Below are 7743 nucleotides of genomic sequence, written 5' to 3' on the forward strand. Positions count from 1 at the left end.
TCAGTAAGAAAAGTTTGTCCAGAGTCTCTCCATACCTCCAATCCCAAACAATAAAGAAAATTTCCAAGATCTTTCATCTCAAACACTTGTGACATCTGTTGTTTGATTTCTTTGATCAGATTGTTAGCATTCCCCGTTACGATCATATCATCTACATACAAAGAAATCAAAATAATTTTCCTCTGTTTATTAAACTTGGTATACAAATTTGGATCATTCAAGCTTCTATGAAAGCCATGCTGAACAAAAAATGAGTCAATTTTCTCATACCACGACCTAGGTGCCTGTTTTAAACCATAAAGTTCCCTTTTCAATTTACAACAAGATGTTCCTGTCCCTTTTTCACAAAACCTTCAGGCTATACTAAATAAATTTCTTCTTTCAAATCACCATTTAGAAATGCAGACTTAACATCTAGATGGTGTAGCTGCCATTTGTGTTTTGTTGCTAAGGAAATTAGCATTCTAATGGTGTTTAATTTGGTTACAGGACCAAAGGTGTCATCGAAATCTATTCCCTCTTTCTGTGAGTAACCCTTTGCTACTAGTCTAGCTTTAAGTTTCTCTATACTCCCATCTGCATTTATTTTTGGTTTATATAGCCATTTACATCCTATGGGGATTTTACCTTTGGGAAATTCAACCAAATCCCAAGTATGATTTCTGTTTATTGAATCTATTTCTCCATATATTGCAGCCCTCCATGCATCATATTTACTAGCTTCCTCATAATTTGCAGGTTCTACAATGTTTAAAATCTTTGACATTAATGCATAGCCTTTCAGTTTAGAAGATAATCGAGTCTTCCTACCTGATCTCCTTGGTAGGGGAATTACCTCAATTCTATCTATTTCAGCCTTTTCTGGACTTGCATCTTCATTGATTACGTTGTATGTTACTTCTTCTTCTTGTTTCTCCTCCTGCTCTTCATCTTCCTCACTGTTTTCTTCCAATAGCAATGGTATGTGCCAATCACTATTAGAGTCATTCTTTCGTTCTTCAACCTGTTCATGAAATATGACATCTCTGCTTGCAAAAACCTTGTGAGTCACAGGATTAAATAACTTATATGCCTTGAACTCAGTGCCATATCCAACAAATATACATTTCAGGGCTTTAGGATCTAACTTCTTCCTATCTGCCTTAGGTATATGAGCATAAGCTTTTGACGCAAATATTCTTAAATGACTCACTGCTAGTTTGAATCCAAAAAATGCTTCAAAAGATGTTTTGAAGCCTAAACATCTAGTAGGACTCCTATTCTTTAAATACACAACAGTGTTACTAGCTTCTGCCCAAATACCATTTGATAGATCCTTACCTTGAAGCATGCTCCTTGCGCACTCCACAAGAGTTCTATTTTTTTGTTCTGCCACTCCATTCTGCTATGGAGTGTGAGGCACTGTAAATTGTTGCACAATCCCATGATGCTTGCAGAAATCCATGAACTCACCCAACCTGTATTCTCCCCCTTGATCTGAGCGGAGAATTTTTATCCTTTTTCCTGTCTGGTTTTCTACCATGGATTTAAACTCTTTAAAATACTGAAAAGCTTGACTCTTTTTACTCAGAAAGTATACACATGAAAATCTAGTGCAATCATATGTAAATAAGAGAAGGTAATATGCTCCTCCTAATGACCTAGTTTGCATGGGTCCACAGATGTCTGTATGCACTAGTTCTAAAATATCTCTTTCCTTTCTTTTAACATGCAAAGGGAACTCTTCTCTCTGCATTTTCCCTAATGCACATCCATCACAATCCAGCTTAACATTATGGAAAACAGGAAGTCCATCGACCATACCTTTTCTCTGAAGTAGGATGAGGTCCTGCAGATTAAGATGGGCAAATCTCTGATGCCAAAGATTTTCAGCTCTCGATCCAGCTGCAACCATTGCCTGTTGTGGCATACTCTTCACATCTAGTCTGAACAGGTTCCCCACGCGCACTCCTGTTGCAACTGTTTCCATCTGGCTATCCTTAATGACACAGTTAGTCTTAAAGAATTGAACTTGCATGTCCTGATCAGTAATCATTGAGACAAAGACCAAATTTTTCTTAATTCCTGGAACATACAATACATTTTTAAGGTGTCGAATGTCACTGCTAGGTAATCTTATAGGAATGTCACCATGTCCTTTGATCTCATGTCCACAATCATCTCCTAAATAGATTTTCGACCCACATGAAGTTTCTTCAAGAAATTCAAACCAATCCTTCTTACCAGTCATATGTGAGGATGCGCCCAAGTCAACATACCATATGTCGTCCTCATCTCCTTTTGAAGCTGAAAGGGCACGATTGACTACAAATAGTCGAAGTTCGTGGCTATGATCCTCCTCTTCATTAACGAAGTAACTCTTATGTTTTCTTTATTTGTTTCTTCCTTCATCTGTGTGCCTCTTATAACAATCTCTAATCTCATGTCTAGGTTTCCCACAGTAAAAACATTTCTTGATGGAAAAATTATTAGCAGACATACCTTTAAACAGTCTCTTCTGAAATGTGTTGGCTCCTTTCTGCTGCTGCTGCTGCAGTTGCTGACGATGCTTCCCTTTAAACTGTCTCCTTTTTGCCATCAGCGCAAGGTCATTGCTTCGTGATTTAAAATTTTGTCGTCGCTCTTCTTCTTGTATCAGAATCCCTGTCAGCTCTTCAAATGAAGGGGATTTCTCCCTTGCTGACAACCCTGTGATGAATGTCTGATAATCATCAGTCATTCCGTTCAATGTGATCGTGACCAGATCTGAATCAGAAACTTTCTCTTCGATATCTCCCAATCTATCCTTCAGGTCCTTGACTCTAGCAATGAATCCAATAGCGGATTCATTCTCCTCTATCTTCAATGCAAACAACTTGCCTTTGAGTGACAAGACACGGTTTGTGTTCTGCGTCTGGTATAGGTTTTTGATTGTCGTCCAAATGTTAGTGGCCGATTTACAGTCTCTAATATGTGGGATAACATTGTCCTTGACTGACATCCTCAATATGACCTTTGCTTTTGTCTCCCTTTTATCCCAATCTTGTTCTTATGTGGCTTATCCTGATCTCAGCTCACTTCTTGTAACGATCGACCACGCATTTGCACTTTCAAGTATGCATCTTGAATTTCCAGTTGTTGAAATTCGATCCATCGAGTTTGCCAGACTCGTGGAGATACGATTCCAGAGTGTTATTCATATTAGATTGATATAATTTCTGATCCTATGATGAATAAGTCTATTGAACTGAACACTTTTAGGATACTAAAAAAAAATCACCACAAACCAGATCCGAACCTTTATTTTTGCTAAAAAAAATAAATTTATCTTTAGTGACCCACCACCGAGCAAGTCTAATCTGCTGCCACCGAACAGATCCAAAACTCCAATGTGCCACCACTGGGCAAATCCAATCTGCTGCCACCGAACAGATCCGGAACTCCAATACGCCACCACCGGGCAAGTTCGATCTGCAGCCACCGAACAGACCTGGAACTCCAATGCGCCACCACCGGGCAAGTCCGATCTGCTACCACCGAGTAGATCAGGGACTCCAATATGCCACCACCAGGCTACTCTACTCTGCTGCCACCGAACAAAGCCGAAAATTCAAAGTGCCACCACCGAGTAACTCCGATCTGCAAAAATTGCAGATTTTTCAAAGAGAAAGAGGTTGGCGCTCCTTTGACAGCGAAATTCCCACACCAATTGTACTTTCTGGCATGTTGGCGCGCTTATCACCCTCAAAACTGCACCAACTGGTGCGTCTGTTCCTAAAAAAATCGCGCCAGCTCTTCCTTCCGCACAAAAATGGTGCGACTGTTCGCGACGAAACCGCGCCAACACTTTCTTGCGCTCAGAGATGATCAGTCATCTGAGACCTGTCTTCAGGTGTTACTGCAGTCCACCTGATTCTACAAATGCCTCCACTACAATTCTGTAATCAATGATGCATCCCTAAAAAAAAAAATAAGACCATCCCTACTTTGTGCTCTGATAGCAATATAAAAACCAGACTTGAATTGAAAAAGAAGGAGTTACAGCTCACAGGGGAGTACTGCACCTGGAGACTGCACTCATACAAAGAGAAATATCTCTGTACACTCTACTATTCATCAAATGAGAAATTACCTCATTAAGTACATTTACTAGAACTTAGGAAGTTGCAACCAAACTCCTAAACTCTAGGAACAAATCCTAAACTAAGGAGATACGTTACAACTTGTGTAACCAAATCTCCATTAATACAAAATAATATTAATTATTTTCAACTGGGCCCTCATCGACAGACAGAAGTATGAGAACAAAACAAGAGACAAAGGTTTAATTCATGGCAACAAAGAATAAGTTCACATCAGACAATTTAGCAGAGGATATGCATTGTTGGTTCTCTAAAGGTGCTTCTAGAAGTAGGAACAAAGGCAGAAATTGAGATAGGAGATATCTACTCAAAAGGATAAGTGATGAGAGAATGTGCTACCAAGACGAATGCCACAAAATGCCAACACCATTAATAAGGTATTCCATGCAGGAGGCCACCCTAATGGATATGTCTTCCTTGTGCAATGCGTTGGAGGTCAAAGGAAAATAAAACTAGGGTAAAAAACTACTCAAGATTTACCACCTGTATCGGGCACCCTCTAACCGGAGTGTGGTTTTCTCATAGGACAAGTGATGCCATTTAGCAAGTGATGTGTGGTGGTGGGGGAAAAGTGACTACCGCCTTCATCTCTGGGCAATCCATGAGCGAATGTGTGGTCCGATTTGGATTGTGGTTGACAGATCTGGAGGGGACGATCAACGACCAACTTTTGGTGTGCTAGTTGCTGGGTCCGAAAGCTTAAAACAACTAATGGTTTACCACCTTCATCAGTCGCCATCCAAACCAAAGACGGTTTTTATGAAAAGCCAGTGATTCCACTCAAGAAGCAACATGTGGAGAAGGATGGTAGAAGCAAACCGCCCTCATTGTGTGGTATTCAGCGGGCTTTTAAGCCGCGTGATATGGACACCAGCCTTTAGATCAGAAGGAAAATATCAACGGTCAACGTTGATCATGCAGCTTAAGGGTTTTTCTAAGGACTTCACCTTTGCACGTGGTGATTTTTTGACCGCCGGATAGGAAGGAGACAAATCAACGAAGGGTTTCAGGGAGCGGACTCTGGTTCCACTTGCCTGCATTGTTTCTGTTTGCCTTTGGTTACTTTGGGTAACTTCCCTCTCCCTTTGAAGGAGTTTGCGCCTCTGTGCGTCTGTTGTAACCTATGTAAATCATTTTTTGCCTAAGTTAATAGAAGCACCGTCTCTTGCTTTAGCAGAAAAAGAATTTACCTTATTTTGCTAATTTGGTGATATGAAACACCACTACTACTTTGAGAATAATATCATTCTTGAAAAATAATTGTATTTTTTGTTTACAATCACATATTGTATTTGGACATTGAAATATTTTATTATGGTCAACAACAAAAGACTTTTCTATTTCTTATACTTCAACTCTTTATATATATATATATATATATATATATATTTATATATATATATAAATATATATATATATATATTTATATTTATATTATATATAAATATATATATATATATATATATTTATATATATATCACCTTTTTAAATTTATTATAAAATTATTTTACTTCATATCTTTTATTTAGTATATGTCACATTTTATTTATAATTTTTTTTCCATACAAGTTGTAATATTAATAATTAACTAATTTAACAGAATTGATATTTTATAATTAAGAATTACACCATATATATAATCAAGATGGTCTCTTTATTTGGAAAATATTATTTATTTAAATAATGTTTTAATTTTATTAAAAAAATAAATCATATCAATCATAAAAAGAATTACACATATGTAAGTATAATACATTTCCCAATTTCATGATAAAAAAATGCATTGAAAGTGAATGAGTTAAATAATGGGATAGTAAAACTGAAGGATTTCAAGAAAAGGAATAGATGGATCCCAAAACATTCTTTAAAATGTTCTTACGAGGGATTTGAAAGCGTTTCGGAATAAATCAACCTCCCATAGAAATATCAGAAAGGCTTCTACAACACCTCTCTAATGAATGAAAAAAATTATACCTTTCTAATGAATGAAAAAAAAATTATATTATAGACACGCTAGTTCAGTATCTTTCATATAGAATTTACTAGCAGGAGCCTTAAGGATTTGGCCCAGGATGCTTTTATTCGCGCACATCCCCACATTACCTAAAGGTTTTAGATGATCATGTCAGTTTACAAAAGCACATTTTCTCCGAATCTCTCCTGCACTCCCAGTGAGCACTTCAATCTCTCCCATCCGTTGCATCGAAAGTTTGAAGTTTTCAAAAAACTCTGTTTGATTCCGCAGATTATCAGCATTGGCCTTGGAAACGAAATTGGTGAGAAGCGCGGCATCCGATTGGAGCAGGCCTCTATTTAGGCCGAAATAATGGCTATCGAAGGCAATGGAGCTACCGGGAACCATTTCCACTTTTGTTGTATTGTCCGTTAAAGTTTTGCACTGCATCTTAAGCAGCTGTGCGTACAAGTTTTCCAGGGTAGGATCCATACCTCCACTACCGCCAAAGGTTTACAGTCTGTTGCTGAACGAACTGCAGTGTGACATTCCAATAGTATGTGCACCTGCAACATAAGATGATCAGCGTATAGATCCAACTAATTCGGTTTGGGTGGCACTATACCAGATAGCACAACAAAGCCTTGAACGTTGAGTCCTTTACTAGCGAAAGAGTCTTTCAGCTGTTGAAAGTTAAATGTTGGCCCGGGAATGTTCGACAATGCCTCAGTCTCCACCGATATCCTTTCGTCCCTACGACCTGTCTTCACTTGCCAGAACGGTCCTCCCCTCTGTGAAAATTATGGAAATTAGAGGAACCCAACACGGACTGCTGTAGTGCAATTAGATTTATAAAGTGGATTTATATAGCTGTTGTTTAAGAAACAGAATACAGATTTCTCTCTGCAGTGTAATAGATATGAACTAATGTTAATGGTATTGAATTATGGATACCGCAGAAACAGCATCGCGAGCAGCCAGAGCGACAATGTCAGCACATGAGACCACCCCTGACATTAATTATTTGTACCTTGACATTGTCAATAACTTCAAATCCACGGACTGTGAGATTAGGAATTGCGTCTTTTTCTGTTCGGTTGTTTTGTGTAGAATTCAAGAGCAGTGACGCATCGCAACCCATTCAGATCACATTAATCATCATAGCACATCTTATATCGAACACATACAATGCAATAATGTGTTTAGACATTCAACAGCTTACAATACAATAATGTGTTTAGATATTTAAAAGTTTACATACCCTCAGAAAACAATCGTGGAAGTGTAGCCTCAAAAGAGAAGCCGCTATTGTGTAATCTGCCGCATGTAATTATTCACCACTTGTCGAACAAGACCCTCAATCCCTGGACAACTTTTCATGTAGAAATTATTTATAGGCTGCCCTTCTGCGTTACACATTGGCAGAAGTAGCACCCTGGCAATTACTGGAATTCCAAACATAACAGCAAAGTTGCACGAATGACCGAATTAAAAACAACACATCGGTTATTATTAGTCTGCATCTTACACCTGCAACAGTTGTTCTTCACAAGAAAGCAAACAATTGCACATAAATATGACCGGATTAAAAACAACACATCGGTTATTATTAGTCTGCATCTTACGCCTGCAGCAGTTCTTCTTCACAAGAAAACAAACAATTGCATA

General features: G+C 38.2%; 1 pseudogene; it reads right to left on the bottom strand.

Annotated features, from left to right (window-relative positions):
* Positions 1–6246: 6246 nt before the first annotated feature.
* On the bottom strand, positions 6247–7536 carry LOC149202290 (peroxidase 3-like; annotated as a pseudogene).
* Positions 7537–7743: the final 207 nt, after the last annotated feature.

The sequence above is a fragment of the Pinus tabuliformis genome, chromosome 2_1 (genome assembly GCF_031772625.1).
Source record: "Pinus tabuliformis cultivar Carrire ecotype Pingquan chromosome 2_1, CPIR1, whole genome shotgun sequence".
Taxonomy (NCBI): Eukaryota; Viridiplantae; Streptophyta; class Pinopsida; order Pinales; family Pinaceae; genus Pinus; species Pinus tabuliformis.